Genomic DNA, 20,983 nt, shown 5'->3' on the forward strand with positions numbered 1-20,983 from the left:
TATCTCTCCTTCTATTCTGAATGACAGTCTTGCTGGATAGAGTATTCTTGGCTGCATGTATCTCTCATTTAGTACCTGAGTACATCATGCCAGCCCTTTCTGGCCTTCCAGGTCTCTGTGGACAGGTTGGATGCCAGCCTTATGTTTCTACACTTGTAGGTTAAGGACCTCTTGTCCTCTGCTTTCAGGATTTTTTCTTTGTCTCTGAAATTTGCAAGCTTCACTATTACATGTCGAGTTTTTTACTTATTTGTATTGATCTTGAGGGGGGTTCTCTATGCCTCCTGGGCTTAATGCCTATTTCCTTATCCAGATTAGGGAAGTTCTCAAATATACTTTGCTCAAATAAACCTTTTGCCACTCATTCTCTTTCCTCTTTCTCTGGGACTCCAATTATTCTAATATTGTTTTGCTTTATGGTATCACTGATACCTTGAATGCTCCTCTCATGATCCAAGTTACCTCTCTTTTCCTCAACTTCTTTATTCTTCATCATTTTGTCCCCTACATCACTGACTTCTCTTCTGTCTCATTTATCCTAGCAGTTAGAGCCTCCATTTTTTGGCATTTCAATAATAATAGCACTTTTTTTGTATTTCGACATGATTACATTTTAGTACTTTTATTTCTCCAGTAAGGGATTCTCTCTCTTTTAAAAACTTACCATTTTAATTATTTTTAAGTTTACAGTTCAGTGGTGTTAAGTATATTCATATTGTTGTGCGGCCATCACCACCACTGTCTCTAGAACTTTTTCAGCTTTATTCAAGCCCAGCCACTATCTTTATAGTTATTATTTTGAATTCTAGTTCTGACATCCTACTTAGATCCATATTGATTAAATCTCTGTCAGTTAGTACTACCTCTTGTTCTTTTTTGGGATGAGTTCTTCCATTTTGTCATTATGTCCAGAGAATAGATGAAAGAGAGGGAAAAAATACAAAAATAGCAAAAATGACACCTGAAAAATATACACTAAACAAATCAGAAGAGATAAGAAGCCAAAAAAGAATTTTAAAAAGAGAAAAAGAGAGAGAGAATAAAATCAAATAGAAGGTGAACAGAACAGAATAATAAACTCGATCCTGGGTGTATTTTGGTCTGTTTGTTAGAAGAGACTAGATCCCAAAATTGAAGAGAAAGAAAAACTTTATATATGTACAAAAATAAAATTGAATACAATGAAAGGAAGCCAAAAATGAAATATATATGTATATAAAACATAAATGTAAAAATGAAAACTACAAAAGACTTAAAAAATGACTTAAAAAATACGAAATTAACTGAAAAGGGAAAAAGGTTAAAACTGAAAGACTAAATAATCATGAGAAAAACCCACAAATTCTAAATACTATTTTCCACTAGCACTGGAGTTTTGCAGTTCTCTGTGATCAGTAAACTTGGTTTTTAGCTGGTTGTTTTTGCTGATCTTCTGGGGGAGGGGCCCATTGCCCTGATTCTCAGGTGTCTTTGCCTGGGAGTTGTCAGAGGTCCTAGCTCAGTGTAAGTGGTTCCAGATTGCTCTATGTGGTTTTTGCTCCCTGAAAGCTTTGGGCAATGAAAATGGTGATGCCCTTATCCCCAGCCCTAGAGCCAAAGATCACCTCTCACTCTTCAGTGAACCCTCATAGAGTATAGGTCAATCACTGTTGTCTCTCTAGTTTCCGTCCACACTCTGTGTCTACCCAGCCTGTGACTGAGCATTGTTATCTCAGGCATGCGACACATAAAGTCCAAACTTTATGGACTCCTGAGGCACACACTCACACCACTCCTTCCAGAGGACGGGGGGGAGGAGGGGGCTTGCCACCTTTCTGCTGCTTGCTGAGCTCTGCTCCAGAGCAGTCACACTCACTGAGCCATGGTTCATGGTTTACAGCAACCCTGAGCTGAGAGCCCACTCCTGGGCTTGCTGTTTGCAGCTGGTTTCCTTACCCCAAATACCTGGGAACTCTGCCTCAGGGATCCTGAGACCACATTGTCCCACCTGGGTTTCTACCTGCTTCACCACCTGAGTGCCTTACAGACAGGGACGTCCCTCACTGAAGCAGACTTCTAAAAGTTCCGATTTTGTGCTTCCCTGCTGTATCATTTTCCAGTAGCCAGCTTATGGAGGCTCATTTCACTCCCCCCACCCCGGCCCCATGGTTTACCATGCCATATATTGCCTCAGATTCATTTCTCTGTACCTCCTATCTTGCAAAAAGTGGTTGCTTTTCTATTTGTAAAATTGCAGCAATTCTTTTCTTAGATCTCTGGTTGATTTTGCAGGTGTTCACAATGATAATGATAGATACTTAGCTGAATTCCAGGGACCAGACAAAACTTTGGTCCCCCTGTTCCTCCATCATCTTACCTCTTTCCTCTACAACACAACTTCTGCTTATAATTCTGTTACTTAAGAATATTCTGTGGCTTACCACTGCATTCAGAATAGACATAAAACTCAGACACAACTATAATGCCATCCATGATGCCGCGTCTTTGAACTTTGTCAATTATATACTTTACTCCTACTATATAAGCTACATTTGTATCCTCCGAGTCAATTTCATTCATTCAACAACAACAAAAAAATGGCTGTGTCTCTGCTAGGTGCTTGGGATGCAGCAATGAAAATCAAAGACACAGTCCTTGAGCAGAGTCTAGAGTGCCATGCACACAGGTAAAAAAGGTTTGTGTTGGGAAGTACAATATACTACAGGATAGCAGAGGCACTTGGCTTACCAGATAAGACTTCTCAAAAGAAATTACATTAACACTGAGGCCAGAAGGCAAGGCAGGAATCATCCAGGTGAAGAATGGCCAAATGGTGTACCAAGAGGAAGGCAAGAAATGTGGGAAGATTCAGAGGTGAAACTCAGCGTGTCCTATTTAAATAACTGAAAGAGATTTTGATCTATTGGAATGTAATCTAGTGGTGCCTATGAAAGGGCAGGATAAATTCCGAAACCAACATTAGAAATTTGGGCTCGATTCTAAGAAAAATATAGAGCTGTGGGGGAGTTTTTAAAGTAAAAAAACACAGTAAGCAGATTTGCCTTAGAAAGTACGTTCTAGCTGAGGGGTGCAGAATGGGCCAAGAGGAGAAGCAGAGGACCAGGTAAGAAGCTGCATCTAGAGCTCAGAGATGAGTTTAGGGTGGCCTAGGTTTGAGTAGTGCCAGTGAGGATGAAGGTAAACCGATAAAATTGAGGAATATCTGAGACAAAAATGATAGGAATTCAAATTAATTGTAAATGTGGCAAGTCAAGGTTGAATCCCAAGTTTCTGTTTTGGGCAGCTGTGAGAATGATGGTATCATTTACAGGCACACCTCAGAGATACTGCAGGTCAGTTCCAGAATACTGCAATAGAGTGAATGTTGCTATAAAGTGAGTCAAATAATTTTTTTGATTTCCCAGTATATAAAAGTTATGTTTACACTATAGTCCATTAAGTGTGCAATAGCACTAGGCTAAAAAAATGTATGTGTCTTAATTAAAAAATACTTTATTGCTAAAAAAATGCTATCATCTGTGCTTTCAAAGAGTTATCTTTTTGCTGGTAGAGCGTCTTGCCTCAGTGTTGATAGTTGCTGACTGCTCAGGATGGTGGTTGCTGAAAGAGGCTGTGGCAGTTTCTTAAAATAAGACAATAATAAAGTTTGCTGCATTGATGGATTCTTTCTTTCACAAATGACTTCTCTGTAGCATGCGATGCTGTTTGATAGCGTTGTACCCAGAGTAGAGCTTCTTTCAGAATTGAAGTCAATCCTCTCAAACCCCACTGCTGTCTTATTAACTAAGTTCATATAATAGTCTAAATCCTTTATTGTCATTTCAACAATCTTCACAGCATCTTCACCAGTAGATTCCATCTCAGGAAATCCATACGAAGTAACCTCTCATCATTAGTTTTTATCATGAATTTATAACAATCAGTCACATCTTCAGACTCCACTTCTAATTCTAGTTCTCTTGCTGTTTCTACAACATTTGCAGTTACCTTACCCACTGAAGTGTTGAATCCCTCCAAGTCATCCATGAGGGATGGAACCAACTTCTCCCCAAATCCTGTGAATATAGATATTTTGACCTCTTCTCATAAATCACAAATGTTAACAGCCTTACAAAATGTGTTTCTTAATAAAACTCGAAGGTCAGAATGACTCTTTGATTCATGGGCTACAGCAAGGATGTTGAGTTAGCAGGCATGAAAACAACATTAATCTGTGCATCTCCATCAGAGCTCTTGGGTGACCAGGTGCATTGTCAATGAGCAGTGACAGTTTGAAAGGAATCTTTTTTCCTAAGAAGTAGCTCTACACAGGGGCCTTAAAATATTTAGTAAATCATGTTGTAAACAGATGTGCTGTCTTTATTGTTTCATTTAGAGAGTAAATTTAGCGTAATTCTTAAGGCCCTGAAGATTTGGGGGTGACTAATGAGTGTTGACTTCAACTTACAGTAACCAGCTATGTTAGCCCTTAACAAGAGAGTCAGCCCATCCTTTGAAGCTTTGAGGCCAAAGCATAGACTTCTCCTCTCTAGCTATATAAGTCCTCAGTGGTGTCTTCCAATAGAAGGCTGTTTTGTGTACATTGAAGTTCTGCTGTTTAGTGTAGCCACCTTCATGAATGACGTTAGCTGGATCTTCCAGAGAACTTGCTGCAGCTTCTACATCAGCACCTGCTGCTTCACCTTGCACTTTCATGTTACGGAGATGGTTTCTTTCCTTAAACCTCCTGAACCAACCTCTGCTAGCTTCAAACTTCTCTTCTGCGGCATCCTCACCTCTCTCAGGCTTCCTAGAATTGAAGAGTGAGGGCCTTTCTCTGAATTAGGCTTTGGCTCAGGGGATATTGTGGCTGGTTTGATCCTCTATCCAGACCACTAAAGCTTTCTCCATATTGCCAGTAAGACTCTTCAGCTTTCTTATTATTTGTGTATATCCTGGAGTAGCATGTTTAATTTCCTTCAAGAACCTTTCCTTTGCATTCACAAGTTAGTGGTTGGTGCAAGAGACCCAGCTTTTGGCCTGTCTTGGCTTTTGATGTGCTTTCCTCACTAAGTTTAATCATTTTTACCTTTTGATTTAAAGTGAAAGATGTGTAACTCTTCCTTTCACTTGGAAACTTAGAGGCCATTGCGGGATTTCTAATTTCAACATTTCTGTGTATCAGGAAATAGGGAGGACTGAGAAGAGGGAAAGAGACAGGGAATGGCTGGTCGGTGGCAGAGTCAGCACATATACAACATTTGTCGATTAATTTGCCATCTTATTTGGGTGCAGTTCATGGCACCTTGGAGCAATTACAGTAGGAACATCAAAAATCACCCATCACAGACCACCATGACAAATTTAATAATAATGAAAAAGTCTAAAGTGTTGTGAGAATTCTCAAAATGTGATACAGAGACACAAAATGAGCAAATGCTGTTGGAAAAATAGTGCCAATAGACTTGCTCAGTGGCAGCCTGCTACAAGCCTTCAGTTTGTAAAAATGAAGAAAGAAAAGGACAAAAAGAAAGAAAAGAAAAGCCAAAAAAAATAAGAATAAGAAGAATTATCTGTGAAGCTCAGTAAAGCAAAATGCAAAAAAAATGAGGTAAGCCTATACTGAAATAAGAACCACAAATGGAATGGATTTGAAGTTAGATACGATGGTTTAATTTTTAATACAATGATCTCGAGGTGCCTATGAGACTTCTTAGTGAAGATGCACTATAGGCAGATGAGGAAGTAGGCCTGAAAGCTTAGGGCAAATATCTAGGCTCAAAATATATTCTTGAGAATCACGAAGCTACAGATGGTGATTGAAGCCCTAAAAAGAATGAGTCCACTGAGGGCCAATGAGAGAAGAGCAGCTTTTGAAGAGCCACAGCCCTGAAGAGCACCAGCATTTAAACAAATGGTGTAGGATAAAGAGATGACGTAGAAGATTGCAGTGGCTTGGAAGCATCACGATAAAAGGAGTTTCAAGAAGAGGCCAGCATTTTGAAGTACTACTAAGAGCCTAAGTGAGATAAAGACAGACAGCTGCTGCATAGATTCAGCAATACGATTGTGCTGGCTACATTCTGTTTGCCTCCATCCCTCTTCAACCAGTTTCACATCCATGACCAGTGTGAACAATCTTCATGAACCCCCATTACATTCTGTCTTCTGTTGGAGTTAGACCAATGGTGAGCACTGGCAGGGGATGAGGAGCAGGAAATAAGGGAGGAGAGTGAAGGGGGATATTTTCCCCTCAGCTTCCTCTTTGTGGATTAGCTGCAGCCTGTGCATTCCTTGACTGAAGGTCCCAATTCCTGTCAGGCAGTTCACTCTGCTTACCCCTTTTGGGTGAGCAAGAGCCTCCTGCATCGTTTTAGCTCTGGAATACTTTGCTATCTCTTGAGGGGTTACTATGGTCTCTCAAAGCCCTTTAATCTCTTATGACATTCTCTCCACACTCTTCCAACTTGGATGTCCCATCTCTCTCCTACTGGAAACTTGATTGATACAATGGTTATTTGTGACTTTGGTGAGAGTCCTTTGAGTGTGGTGAAGGCAGGAGCCAGATTATAGGTGGATCAAAGAGTAAGTGGGAGGTGAGGAAGAGGAAAGGGCAAAGAAGAGTATTCTTTCAAAAAAGATCAGCTATCAAAGAATGCAGAGAGAAGGGGTAGGGGCCACAGAAAGAGATAGGGAGAGGCTTTATATATTTTTCTTTTATGTTGGGAAGACTTGAAGTAGTCATTTCATTATTTGTGAAAATAGGTCCATATAGAAGGTGATTTTAAGGGTACAGAATAAAAAAGGCAGCTAGCAGATGGAGCAGGGTCCTCTAAGAGAGTGAGAGGAAACAGGACTCTCTTAATAGAAAGGCCAGTCTTAGACAAAGGAGACCCTTTTCCACCATCATAGGAGGGAAGGAGGAAAGTATGGTTGACATGCAAGATGTCCGTAGTCAGAATAGGAGATGGAAGCTATTTTACTTTGATGGCTTCTCTTTTCTTTATGAAGCCGAAAGGAAGGTCACCTGATGAAAGTGAGAGTAAGTGATGAGGCTGGAGATTTAAGAAGAAAAGAGAAGTTCTAAGTATTCTGAAAAAAGGGTGCAGAGGGCTTGTCAGAATTCTCTGAGAACAGTTGAGTCTGAAAATCATGCATTTAGGTTGATGCCAACCCGCAAGTACATATGAAGTTCCTCCAGAGGCACAGGGTAACATGGGTATTCTTTCAGAAAAGGTGAAGGATTAGAATCGGCATGGTGTGGGATTTTTCTAAGTACTCAGACTGAAGGACAACAGGAGAAGAGGGCTGAGGAATTAAGAAACAAGTATTTGAAATGATGAAGCATGGAATTTGTACAGATAGTGAAGGTGGTGATAGAAAAGAGAGGAGTCAAGAGACTAAACGTCCCTGAAAGACCAGAAACAGACGTGGGGGGCAGGGGGTTAATTGGGTGGGGCTGGTGATCAGAGCACTCACTGCCCAAGTTTAATATTTCAGTGCAGCTCTTCTGAAAGCTGACAAGGTCCCGGGTGAAGCCAGGGTGGCTGATGTGGAGAAAATATAAAGGTCATGCGACATGAGGTTTACAGGATTCTCTATGGGATGGCTGCCATTCCTCAGGTGATGTCTTCCTTGAATAACCTGAGTGTGATTCTTTTTTGGAGCACATAATTTCTAATTAATGCCTCATAAGCCATTTATCAAATTACATTATGTCACAAATATACATGGTAATATTTAAACTTGAGAGGGTCATTCTTTACTGTACAATTCAATTCCAGCTTTCTGGGTCAATTAAATCCTTTACTTAAACATTTTAACTTCAGAAATGTAGTGGTTTTTTTTTTTTTCTTTTTTCAAAAGAGAAAACAGGTGGGTTTCTTAAACCAGGCTGCTCAGAAAAGTTCCTCATTTGGTTTTCTAATTATAAAGCACAGAAGGAAGGTTTGGTTTGAAGTTTTAATTTACCAGAGCTATACAGGATTAGTTTTTCTACATGCAATCCAGTATTTGACAGTTGTTAAATATTTGCTTTAACCGTGAATTTATTTTGAGTACAACACAATTGCACCTACTATCTCTGCATGACTCTTTCAGGAATTGGCATACACTCATAATATTTAACTAGAACAATGAATGATTTAAAAATAGAAAATGCACAAATTACTGTACTCCCTTGGAAGCACATAAGCTTTGGCAGAAAGTGGAATAAAGTGGTTGTGTAAAGAGCTTCAATGTAATTTTTTTGGAAAAAAAACCTTTATATTTTTATTAGCTTTAAATATATTTAGCTCTTCAGTGCATTCTCTTTGGAACACACATTCAAAATCCGGTAAATGTGTATCAGGCCTATGATAATGGGCCTTAACTTGTTCCCTTTTGAAATCATAACAGGTTATTATATAATAATGTTCATTATGTATAATGATCAAATATTGATTCATATCTTCTCAATTTATAGACATGTACACAGATCCACATATGGCATAACGTGTATGTATATATATGCGTGTGTGTGTGTGTGTGTGTATCGATCAATCTCGATCTGGATAGACATATATATGCTTAAATATTTATCCTGGTATTGGCATATAACACTATTTATATTTGTTGGAAAGTTGTCACAGATGCGTTTTTCTTGCCCAGTTCCTTTTGTGACTGGTGAGTAAATTAGGTGATGGAAAAAGGACTCTGGAAAAAGGTTTCCAGTTAGAAGTAAAGAAATAGTGTCTCTGGTGCCAAGAAAGCAGGTATGTTCGGCTGAATGAACATGAACTTGGTCACACTGACTTCATGATATATATCAACTGTGACAACCATTCAGTCAGTCATGAAACATTTATTGAAGGTGCACTGTGTGTTAATCTCTGAATATAAAGTAAGATGTAATATTTGCCCAGCCTGGAGCGGGCTCGTAAGTGATCTAGTGACATTTAATGTTTTGCATATTACCTGTGAAAATGATGTATATTTACACTGGAAATATTTGTTATGAACCAATAGTCTGTGCTATTCCCAAGAATTATAAAAAGTTTTACTAGTTTTTAGTTATAAATTATACTGCTTCTCCTCCATCATTCTTATTTGCATTGTCCTTTTTACAGCCCAGAGCATATCTTATTATATGTTTGATTATTTGTATTTTCTTCAAAGTTTTGAAGATTGCTATTTCATAGAATTTCCTTTGATCCTAAGGCAAAAAGGGGCATTTGCAATCACGATAAGCTTTCTATACTATCTATAAATGCAACAACTCTCCGTGTCTATGTATACGAGGTAAATTTTAGAAGAAAAATCACTGATAGTCCAACTTTGAGGTTTTGCCTTGATTTATATCTTTCTTCCCTCAACTATTATAGATGTGATACATGTGACCAAACTCCGAATATTAAGCAATGAAAAACTGTTCAAACATGGTTGTCATTTTGTTACCTTTCATAATTTGTCACAATCATCTACTCATCAATAATCCTCTGTGATGATAGTTTTCTAACCAGATCTAGGTAAATTAGAGAAACCAGATAACTATATTCATATATTAATGAAAATGATCAAAACTCTGACCTAAAGTTTTTTTATTTAGGGACTATTTGAAATACGTAAGAACTGCTAGTAATCTTACATATTATACTAATTAGTTTATAAAATACCTGATTTTTTTAAAAAGCCAGTTACAGCTTTAATTAATTAGTTAATTTTTAAAGGTTTTATTTATTTGAGAGGAAGAGAGAGAGAGAGAGAGAGCATGAGCAGAGGGGGAAGGTGGAGGAGCAGAGGCAGAGGGAGAAGCAGACTCCCCACGGAACAGGGTGCCTGACACAGGGCTCGATCTCAGGACCCTGAGATCATGACCTGAGCCAAAGGCAGATGCTTAACCCGCTGAGCCACCCAGGCACTCCTGGTTACATTTTAAATATCAAAGATTTGGTTATTCACTTATATACTTACTAAAAACATATCACAAGATCCTCAGGAATTAAGTAATAGTCCCATTACTTCAACAGTAGCCATTGTATTATTAAAGAGCAATCAGGTCCTCAAGGCGGTTCTGGTAGGAGGCTGCATTATTCAGGCCTGGCATGCTTGTTAGACCTAGAGATGTCTGGGCCTTAGTTCCAAAGATCTGGGATATAGACTGGGAAACTGCGTTTTAAAGAAATCATTCCAAGTGATTTTGAAGCACATTCTCAAGTCTCATTTTGATGAAGAGTGTTTTTGAATACATCTTTTTGAAATGTTTATCAGATTGTCATTCCTCTACTTAAAATTATCCACGGCCGCCCCCTGAGTCTAGAAAACTTTCAAACTCCTTGGCACAGCTCCTGCCTTCCTGTCCATCCTCATTTGGTCAAGTTTTTTCTAACTGGTTAAACTGTGATTTTATTGGCTTGCTCGGCTCCTGAAAAGCAGCAACTTCATCGTGTGCTCGGGGTCTTTGCCTTTACTGTTCCCTCTGCTTCGATTCCGCCTTCCCCATACTTTCTCTTCATCTGGGCCTCAATTCTAACACCCCCTGCCCCTCAGTACGCTTTTCCAGACCACCCCTACCCTGGGATTCTCTATCAAATGCTCCCTATAGTTGCCTGATAAGACAAACCTGGACCATGTGTAAAATAATGGATTTTAGGACTCATCCCAGATGTCATCAACCAGCAGTTCCAGGAGACAAGCTCAGGAATCCATATTTTTAGTAAGCCACCTAGGTGAGTCATTATCAGGAAAGTCTGGAGAGTTGTACCATCAAGTGTCCTAATTATTACCACAGAAGCTATCTCACTGTCAAAAAAGAGCTTTGTTTGGGCAAAAGCAGGAACTTTGGGTTGTTCTAAGCTCTGGCCTCAGGAGTTGAACATGAACTGGTATCTTTATTTTTTTTTTTTTATTTTTTTTTTTTGAACTGGTATCTTTAGACATGACTTAACAACTATTTCTTTCTTTCTTTTTTTTTTTTTTTAAGATTTTATTTATTTATTCACGAAAGACAGAGAGAGAGGCAGAGACACAGGCAGAGGGAGAAGCAGGCTCCATGCAGGGAGCCCAATGTAGGACTTGATCCTGGGTCTCCAGGATCACGCCCTGGCCTGAAGACAGGCTCTAAACCACTGAGCCACCCAGGGATCCCCTCAACAACTATTTCTTGACTAAGTTGATGACACACGGGTTTAGGGGAAGTCCCCGCTATTTACATGGAAATAACTGGAACTATTTTTAAGGTTGAACCATTGTTATTAAAGATGGAGTTTAATTTCTAAAGGTTGATGTGATGTCAAACTTTTGGCAACAAAATCATTGTGGTTTAATAATAAAATAAAAATCACATTTCTCCTATACGTAACCCTCTTGGTAAGACTTAAACGGGCTCCAGGTTGGGGCTTTCCTCCTATCACCATCATCTGGCCAAGAGGAAGCACTCATATGTCCTCTGTCATAATAGATTCTGGGAGTTCAGACCATTCTCAACTCACAGACTCGGCCTCTTCTTCCTGCTTGTCTGTCAGAGCAGCTAGTCTTTTACTTTTAGACATTTCTGGGTGTGAGGCTGTGTTTCATGATTTGAAGGGCATAGGTCAAGATCACTGAGTAGTCTTACCAAAGTCTCTGCATCAGGCACCTCCACCCCTACTCTTTAGTGTATAAATTGAGGGGGTCAGCTCATAGCACATTGTCCATTCACTCTGAAAAGTTAATTCGTAATCTCCAATAAATCTTTTGACTCTACCAACCCATTTTGTAGACTGTAGATTAGTGGTTAACCAAAGAGTTGCAAAACCAACTTGTCGAACTCCTTGAAAAATCCTTTACAGGGAGTCTGACACCTCCCTTTAGGATACTGAAGTTTTTCACCTCTTGTTTTGTGAACTCAGCTAAAACGTAAGTGAGGGTTCCCAATTTAAAGTCTTATGACTGCAATTAGTACAATGCAGAAAATTCCATTAAGGCGATGTGATAGGATGGCTGGACAGTTACTTGAGATTGGACGGTTCAGGAAGGCTTCTACTGAAAAGAATGATTGAGCCATGAAAAGATCAAGGGAGAGAGCATTTTGAACAGGGGAAAGAGCTAGTGAGAAAGGTCCCAAGGCAGGAAACAAAATGACCTGAGATGGCCACAGGGCAACAAACAGGCTAGGGTGGGTAGATGGTGTGGTAATAGGGGAAGAAGGAGCCAGGGCAGGAGCCAGGGCCAGGACTTGCTGGGATCTGTAAGCCAGAGAAAGAAGTTTTTAAGTTGATGGATTGGAGCAGGGGAGGTATAAATAAAGAGGAATCAGGGCTAACTCCTCAATATAGCGGGAGTCCACGCTAGTCATTAGGGAAAGTAGAAAAGAGGGATCCTGTCCTTTTGTGAGGAGGAGTCACGTAGCTTGACATGAGGCAGAGACTTTTCAGTTCATGCCCCTAAACTTTAGCACAGTATTTGGCTACTGGATTATCAAGTTGAAGCATTCACTTTCTGAAAATTAAACATTTTATTCAGTTATTTAAAATGTTGTGATTCATGCCATTCACTGGGCTCCTTTCTTTGCCACCCTACCGGCTGCTCTGGTTCCGAGACTGCTTGATCCTGTGCTTAAATTTCAGCCAGATTGCGAAGGTAAGGGCTTGCGACTAGGGCTCTAGGTGCTTTAAAATGACCTGAGCTGTGTAACGGTCACCAAATGACTCAAAGAGGAATGTCAGGAACTTCATTTTGACTCTCAAGAGTTGGGCGCTCAGAAGAGGGCTGTGAGCATCCTCAGGGCCCGTGTTCTCTCTGAAGCTGCCCCTCGTGACGGGAAATGGCAGGAAGAGTGCAAATATCTATATTTGGTAAAGTGGATTGGAAGCTAGGATCTGGAGGAAAGCCATGGAGATAAAGGAAACGAGTTGAATCTATATAAAGAAATGAAAGTGTGGGGAGTAAAGAGGAAGTCATAAGATTTCATGAGTTCAAACGAGGGTTTTTCTTTGCCCCTGGCTTGTCAGAATGTGGCCGAATGAGAAACCTGGGACAGTAGAGGCAGCTCATGGGACCTGGAGAAGAGACAGAAAGCAGAAATATTTGATGTTGAAACACTGTTCTGTGGCGTGGTGGTTGGGAGCGTGGGCTCTGGAGCTAAGTTGCCTGCTTCAAGCCTGCTTTCTTTCTAATGAGTGAGCAAGTCACTTAACCCTTTGTGCCTCAATTTCTTAAGCTGTGAATGGGAATGCTACTGCTCCATAACTCCTGGCGTTGTAAGGATTCAATGAGTGTCTACAAATGTAGCGCTTAGAAACAGCCCACACTAGGAAGCACAGATAAACACAGGTATTAGAGGCCCTTGGCATCCCGCTCAAGTGGCTTCTCCAGGGACATTTGCCAAGATGACACTGGGGGCCCGGATCCCAGTTCCTTCCTCAGTGACAGTTGCGATATGTACAGGTGGGCTATATAGGTGATGTGTGCAGGTGACCCTAAAGGACGAACACCTCTGAGATGGAGCCAATCAGAAGCAAGGCTCACATGAGATAGTATTAATAAAATGAAAGGCTCAAATAGGAGTATGTTAACCTGTGAGCACAGGGACCGACGGAAGAGGGGGAGGACAGCGAAGACAGCCTTGGGGAGCCTGCTGAAAGCAAGCAGGAGAGAGCAGGGGTGCAGGAAACAAGTGGCCAGGCTCTGGGTGACTAGGACAGAAAGGGGGTGACATCATCCAAAACCGATGACAAGGCAGAGGCTATCCTGAGTCCGTAGTGGGTAGGTAGAGGGGGAGAGGACCTAATTCTTTAGGGGCTCCTGGTGAGTGAAAGGAATCTGTTTTGGCTACAGATGTAAATATGGGAGGGAAAGAGAAGCGACGGGTCCACACAGACTGCTCACCTCCGAAAGGTAATGTGTGTCGCAGTGTCACCCCCAGGGCGTGGCGGGGAGAATCCAGACCCGGGGGGAGCTCAAGAAAACACATTGAGATTCGAAGGGCTAATACGGCAAAGGGTGTCATTAGCGCCAGGAGGCTTTGGGCGTCCTTCCCAATACCCAGGGCACAGACCAAACGTGCTGCTCCACGTAGAGGCCAAGATGGAAAGTTTGAAAGAAAGGGCTGGAAGCTCAGTCTGGTTGTGTGCTCAGTTTAAACGGATTCAAGTGAAAAATCCTGGCTGATGAGCTTTCACAGCTGCTTCGCCGAGGGAGCGTGGCCGAGGCAGGTGCGCCGGCAGGTGCACGGGCCGCAGGCGGGGCAGAAAGTGCGGCGCACCGTGGGACTCGGTGTCCCAGGCCTCTGACTTGGGACTTTAAAAAAATTTTATTGTTATTTTTTTTATTGAGGCATAACTGGGATGGATGCACGATACTGTATGAGCTCCAGGTGTACAGCATATTGATGTGTTTGTATCTACTGGGCAGTTAGCACCACGGGAGGTCTAGTTAACATCCATCACCATCCGCGCAGAACTTTTGCCTTGTGATGACTTTTAAGATTCATTTTTCTTAGCCACTTTCAAATAGTCAGTATAGTATTATTAAGTGTAGTCACCACGCTGGGCATTACATCTCCATGACTTCTTTTGTAACTAGAAGTTTGTACCTTTGGGCTCTACCCATTTGCCCACCCCCAGCTCTCAGCCTCTGGAAACTACCAGTCTGTTCTCTGTATCTATAAGCTTGTTGGTTTGGGTGTTGTTCTTGTTTAGATTCCACATGTAAGTGAGATCACACAGTGTTTGTCTTTCCCTGTCTGACTTATTCCACTTAACATCAGGTCCTCAAGTTTAAATTGTTTTTTTTTTTTTTAAATCAAGGGTAGATAAGTAGAGATGATGCAAGTATTTGTCAAGTACTTTTGTCAGTAAGCCACAAGACACATCAGGTTTGACTGCCTCTCTGCTTGCTTCCACTGGGACATGAGTTTCCAGGCTTAGGTTCTGATATGTGATCAAGTGTAGATAAAACAAGGTCATTAATACCACTCCATTCAGCAAAACAGGACGCACACTTTAACCAAGGACAAGAGAGAACCAAAGAAGGTTCGAACCAAAGAAGGGTTGGCTACTGTTGAAATCATTAAATTCTCAGGCTCTTGGTTTTGTTGTTAGCATGGCTAATTATGGCAAGGTATCTGAATTTCCCTCCCAGGCATTTGAAGCCAGAACTGGGTTTGGGCGTAGAGATGAATTTAAAAGAAAAGGGGAACTGGGTGACAGTGGAGGTGGAGTTAGACACTAAATGTTTACGGAGACTGAATTTTCAATAAGGACAAGGAGGGAGATACGGGAAGATAAAAATAGCACACCTAAGAAGCAGGTAAAGAGAAAAATCTAGGATCAGAAGGTATGGATCTGCCTTTGGGAGGAAGGGTAGAGGCAGAATAGGAGGGCTGATGAGGGAAAGCCTGCTGGATGGGGGAGTCTAGAAATGTCCTCAAGGGCAAAAAGTGTGTAGGTGGAGAGAGCGTTCTGAAACAGCTGCAGCTGAACTCATGGCTGAAGGAAGCTCATTAAAGGGATAAGGTGCTTTGGGATCAAAGTCTGGAGCAAAGTCAGACTAGAAAGACATTCAAGAAAAAGCCATCAAGGATTCCCAAGATAGCAAGATCAAGAGGCAAAGATAAGGTAAAAAATGTACATGCCATCCCATTCTTCCAAAACTTCAATCCTTGGATTTAACTCTGCTTACTGAACTAAAGAATTTTAAAAATTAACAAAGCTTTCAGAGCTTCTAGTGACTAACCCAGACTTTCTCTATTCCTCTCACCCTGTAAACAGCTATAGAAAAGGTAATTTTAAGTGCATATCATTTAGAACAGATCAATGGATTATAGGAAAGCAATTTTTCTAAAAAAGAAGCTGAAGAAATATAGCCTACTTTGCAAAATAAGTCAGGATAATCTGAGTCTGAAAAGGAGGAAGAAAAGGTAAAAATGGAGTATGTACCGCAGGGGACCATAACACAGGGCTTGCCAAGGTGACTAATTTCAGTTCACGTAGGACCTGAGCATCTGGGGTCAGATTTGCCTAGCAGGGGAAGGAAAGAAACTGAAATGAAATATAGAAAAGTTAAAATTGCATTATAAATGTATCCAAATAAACCCCTCCTATTTTGCCTAGATTGATGCAGTGTCAAGGAACCTGCCTCATAAGCATTAAGAACTGCTTCTGAGCAATTCCACCCTATCAGGCTCAACACAAAACCTGACATCTAATCCAGTTCCTACCCTCTGATTTTGTGATCTAACCTAAATAATGATTCCAAGATTTCTAAAATCAAAATCTGCAATGTGATTCATGAATATTAAATTTTAAGACACTGGCAAATATTATTTTCCATAGAATGAGAAATCCATAGGATATTCTCTAAACCCCCGCAGAATGTATTATCTTGGCAATCTGGAAAAACAAGATGCTCGGACAAAAGGAACCACATACTGTTTGCTCAGAATACTATCCTGACTTACGTTAAGGAGAATTTCCATTAAAAAGTCAGTGTCAAATTGGTGAGAAAATAACGGATCACCCAAGTTCAGTTGTATTTTTTTTTCAGTTGTATTTTAAATACTGACTTTTTTGACTTCTTGAAGGAATTTTTCATAGAGAAGACTCACAGACGACTGAGGAATTACTGTTAATATTGATTAAAATGGGTGCACAGAAGTTTTCTTTAAGCAAACACAACCCCCAAATTTATTTAATGAGAGGAGAGAATGTTATTTTCTCTAAAATTTCCAGAATGGAAGTCCATATACTGGAAAGAAGAGTTTGCATAGAGGGTTGTTAAAACTGTATGAAAATGGTTTTAGAAAGACTCTGACCAAAATCAATAACTATGAACCAGAACTGTCATATTTCAGATGCTTTTTTTCTCATTATCATTCACTATATTATTTTTTAATATCAACTTTTATTATTAATATTTTGTTGCTACTAGTATTTTATATTAGCTACAAATTTATCTTCATCTTTTTCCCAAAACTGCCATGCACACAAGGTGGGTATCTTTGTTCTGGAGAGAATGACTTAGAAAAATGCTTTTCAAACTGTCTACCTTGAAGTTCCAGCATTTTGATTATTTTTGTTTCAATCCATTGTGGATCAATTCTATTATACAACAGTGGAAGTGAATTACTGGCAAAGTGAAATGAATAAGGCAAAGGTGTATAGACAAAAGCCACATTTTTATCATTAAATTCAGTAGTTATACTGTTCTATTAAATTGCTATAAAAGTTTTTAAATGCTTACTCCCAACGTTTCTGTTCATGGATTGGCACGGGTCTGGTGTCCACAATTTGAGTAGCATTGACTTGGAGGGTTCAGATTAACCAAAATTATCATCATTACCCGTGGTACAAAGAGGTGCTTGAGTGACAGGGATCCTATCTTACGCCAGACAGTAGCTACAGAAATAAACAATATCTCTTACAGAAAATAGCATGCTTTTACTTCCCAAAGTGTTTGCCCATTTATGCTCCCATTTATCTTCAGGACAGACTATGGGAGGTAGATGAAAGCTTATTATTTTATCATCAGGAAGCCAACATATCAAAAAAAAAAAAAAGAAGCCAAATATCTTCATCATGCAAAAGTGTTTACTTAAGTGCACATGGTGTAGCCTACTCTTTGATAGTATTATGCTATACAAATCTGGACAAGACACACTATATGCCCAAAAAAATTCTTTTAGAAAAAGAACACACTGTATGCAAACCACACAGCGAACTGAGTTACTGACCTTTTTATTCAGTTCAGGAAATATTCATTGAATGCTCCCATGGGGCATACACTGTGCTTGACCTCATACGTGGGGAATTTGAGAGGTGAATAAGATGTTTCCTGCGGTCCCTCAAGGCAGATGAGGCCTGCTGTCAGTGTGTTCGGTGCAGGGCACAGATGCAATAGAGGTATTACATGAGCCCTAAACCAGGTGCTGTTAAGATTGAGAAGGAAAGGCAAATTTTGGCTTGAGAAAGTAGCATTTGGGTTTGGTCCTGATGTCGCTATTGAAAGTGATGCAAGGGATTTCTGCTGAAGAGGTAAAATAACACGAGCAAAGTCACAGAATTATGACAACACAAGGGGAATCTACAACCCCTTTGTCCTAGCTGGGCTTTGCATGTGTGAGGCTGACTGCTGGGAGATAAAGCCAGGAAAGTAGATGTGCGCTAAATCATGGAACAGTGAGTGAGGAAGCCAAGGAGCCCGGGCCCCTTTGCTGTCCCACAGGTAACTGCATCACGGAGTGGAGCTTCTCTGCTCCCAACTTTACTCACCTTGACTTAACACTCAATCACAATCCACAGAACACAATCTCGACCATACAAAGGGTAGCAAAAATAGATATTACAGAAGACGTGATGGGGAAACAAAAAAGAGAATTCCATTAGGCAATACACCACAAAACTTGACAAAAGTCTTGATTAAACATTTATGTCTTTTGAAAGACTTTACCACGTATCTTACTGGCTACAAAGAGAATTCATCTATCTTTTAGCTTTCCCTTTTCTTTCCTAGGGCAGTTAAAACTCCCGCTCCATGTGTATTTTGCATTTCTATATTCCTCATCCCATTCAGTAGACAAGACATTGTCATTGATATCTTCCTTAGAATCTACACGGGAAAGGTATGAATAACATTCAGATTTCTTTGTTTTTCTCCAATGTGAATGCTTGCTGGCATTAAAACAGTCATGCAGTGTAAGGGGCTAGGGGCCCGTGGCAAGCAGAAGCTGCTGGCCAGTTGGGAAACACAGACAGAAACAAGGAGGACAGAAAACATGGTATTTGACAAACAGCAGCAACACTCCCTGAGCATGACCTTCAGATTCACTTTTAGAATCAGAGCTACTTGGGCTCTTTTTCTTAGATACCCGTCTCTTATTTAATTTAGCTTTAATGAATATTTGATGATGAAGACACACTGTACTTCCTACCTAATTATAAAGGAAAAGGAGAGGCGCCTGGGTGGCTCAGTGGTTAAGCATCTCCCTCCGGCTCAGGTCATGATCCCAGGGTCCTGGGATCGGGTCCTACATCAGGCTCCCTGCATGGAGCCTGCTTCTCCCTCTGCCTGTGTCTCTGCTTCTCTCTCTGTGTGTCTCATGAATAAATAAATAAAATCCTTAAAAAAAAAAAGTAAAAGGAAAATAACAACTGCATAAATTGCACCCTCACCCTCAAAAATGCCCAGATCACATAGAGCATAACAAAGACCAGGTATTAACTGTCTCTAGAATAATCCAGGCTGATCTTTCTCTCCTTAGTCTTAAGGAAACAGAGGCTGGGGATATATAGTTTTAAGCTGCAAAACATTTATTCTCAGAAGTTATATTTCCTGGGTACCTGGGTAGCATAGTTGGTTGGGTGTCTACCTTCAGCTCGGGTCATGATTTTGGGGTTCTGGGGTCGAGCCCTGTGTGTGGTTCCCTGTTCAGCGGGGAATATGCTTCTCTCTCTGCTGTTCCCCTTGCCTGTGCGCTCTCTCACTCTAATATAGATAAATAAAATATTCCAAAAACAAAAAGAAGTTTTATTTCCTAATAAAAAGGAACTGAGGAAGGAAAAGGAAAGATTCTGGAAAATAATTGCATCAGCTTGGTGGACGTACATACTGGCTTGTAGCTCTCTGCAATGCTCCCCTTTTCTTGAAGAAGAATGGTGAAAAAAATCCTAACAAGATAATAGGTAGTAATTCAGATAGGAATTTAGAATTTAAGTAAAAGAGATTCTTTTCTTCTCTAAAGAAGTAAAAATATAAAGCAAATGAGTATAAGATAAAAACCATAGAATCTTGACCGTGCAAATGGTCCCAGGCTTTGTGGACTGAAGTATGGGAGATGGTGTGTGTACTCAGCATAGAGATTCTTCCCGTTAGCCACGCTTTACATTGTCTGCATTGTCACCTTTGGCCATGAAGGACGCCTGCAAATGCAGGACCCTCAGGAAAGCATAATGGGGGCTCATGGACATCCTGCCAAGAGAAGAGATAAAGTCACCAGCAAGGGACAGAACAGGCTCTCGGTTTCAGAACATTGCATTTTATGTTTAAAAAGGGCTGGTGGCTAATAAAATTCAGTGATTATGACATGATTTCCCCAACCGTACTTAAGGTAACACCAAGGTTACTCAAACCAAATATTTTAATGAATTCACAAAGTCCAGAAGCCATTGCTAGATTTCCCAGCTGTTAAGAGTTTCTGAAATATAACTATTACATTCAGCTCAACAGAACAGTAAAGCAAAAACGCTTATTGCTGGTGACATTCCAGGGAACAGTTAAAATTGCTTTATGGCCGTTGGTAATGAGAGTGGACAGCAGTATAACAATACATAATAAGGTGAGTTTAGTTTTATGTGCTGAGAACAATCTGCTTTACCCTTATGGTTCAGTTCTTTAAACTGTTTCTGTTTTAAGTAATTACAAAAGATAGCTGGCAAGTGACAGTTATAACCACTGTAGCAAATGGACTTTGTTGTAGTGTCATAGTCTACCCCTGAGCACTATTATCTTAGACTTCTAGGGCATTTAGTGTAAGTGAAGATATCACATGAAACAAATGCCTCTTGACTTACACTAGACTTACAAGGATCGCCTTCAAGCAAGACCAGCTCAAGTTTGTGGCTGGTGTTGTTTTCCAAAGGGTAGTACATAGGACCCTACATAGGACCCTGGTTATGCTTGAGTTGCTATTAAGATACGAGGGAAAAAAAATGTATTTTGTTTTAAGAGTTCTATTTTTTTTTGAAATTATCCCATGAATATCAATATAAAGACCACACTAAATCTATAGATATTACTGCTTAAGAGAGACATTTTAAAAGTTCACATGGAAATGGCAAATCTTCTGATGTTGGTGTATAATGACCATGGCGGGTAGTCTCCAAGATGGCTCTGTGGGGCCTCAATTCCTGGTGTTCATGCCCTTAAATAATCCCCTCCCTCACTGGATAGCACTGACATGTAAGCTAGAGGCTCATTTAACCAATAGGCTCTTGTGGAAATGAAAGAGTGTGACTTCTAAGGCTAGGACAAAAGTCACTGAGGCTTCTAT

General features: G+C 40.4%; 1 long non-coding RNA gene across 2 annotated transcripts in view; it reads right to left on the reverse strand.

The window, feature by feature from the left end:
* LOC140624483 (uncharacterized) overlaps positions 1–20,983 on the reverse strand; it is a 53,023-nt gene that overhangs the window by 30,861 nt on the left and 1,179 nt on the right. The gene's annotated exons all lie outside the window — the stretch shown is intronic.

Source organism: Canis lupus, chromosome 34 (genome assembly GCF_048164855.1).
Source record: "Canis lupus baileyi chromosome 34, mCanLup2.hap1, whole genome shotgun sequence".
Lineage (NCBI taxonomy): Eukaryota > Metazoa > Chordata > Mammalia > Carnivora > Canidae > Canis > Canis lupus.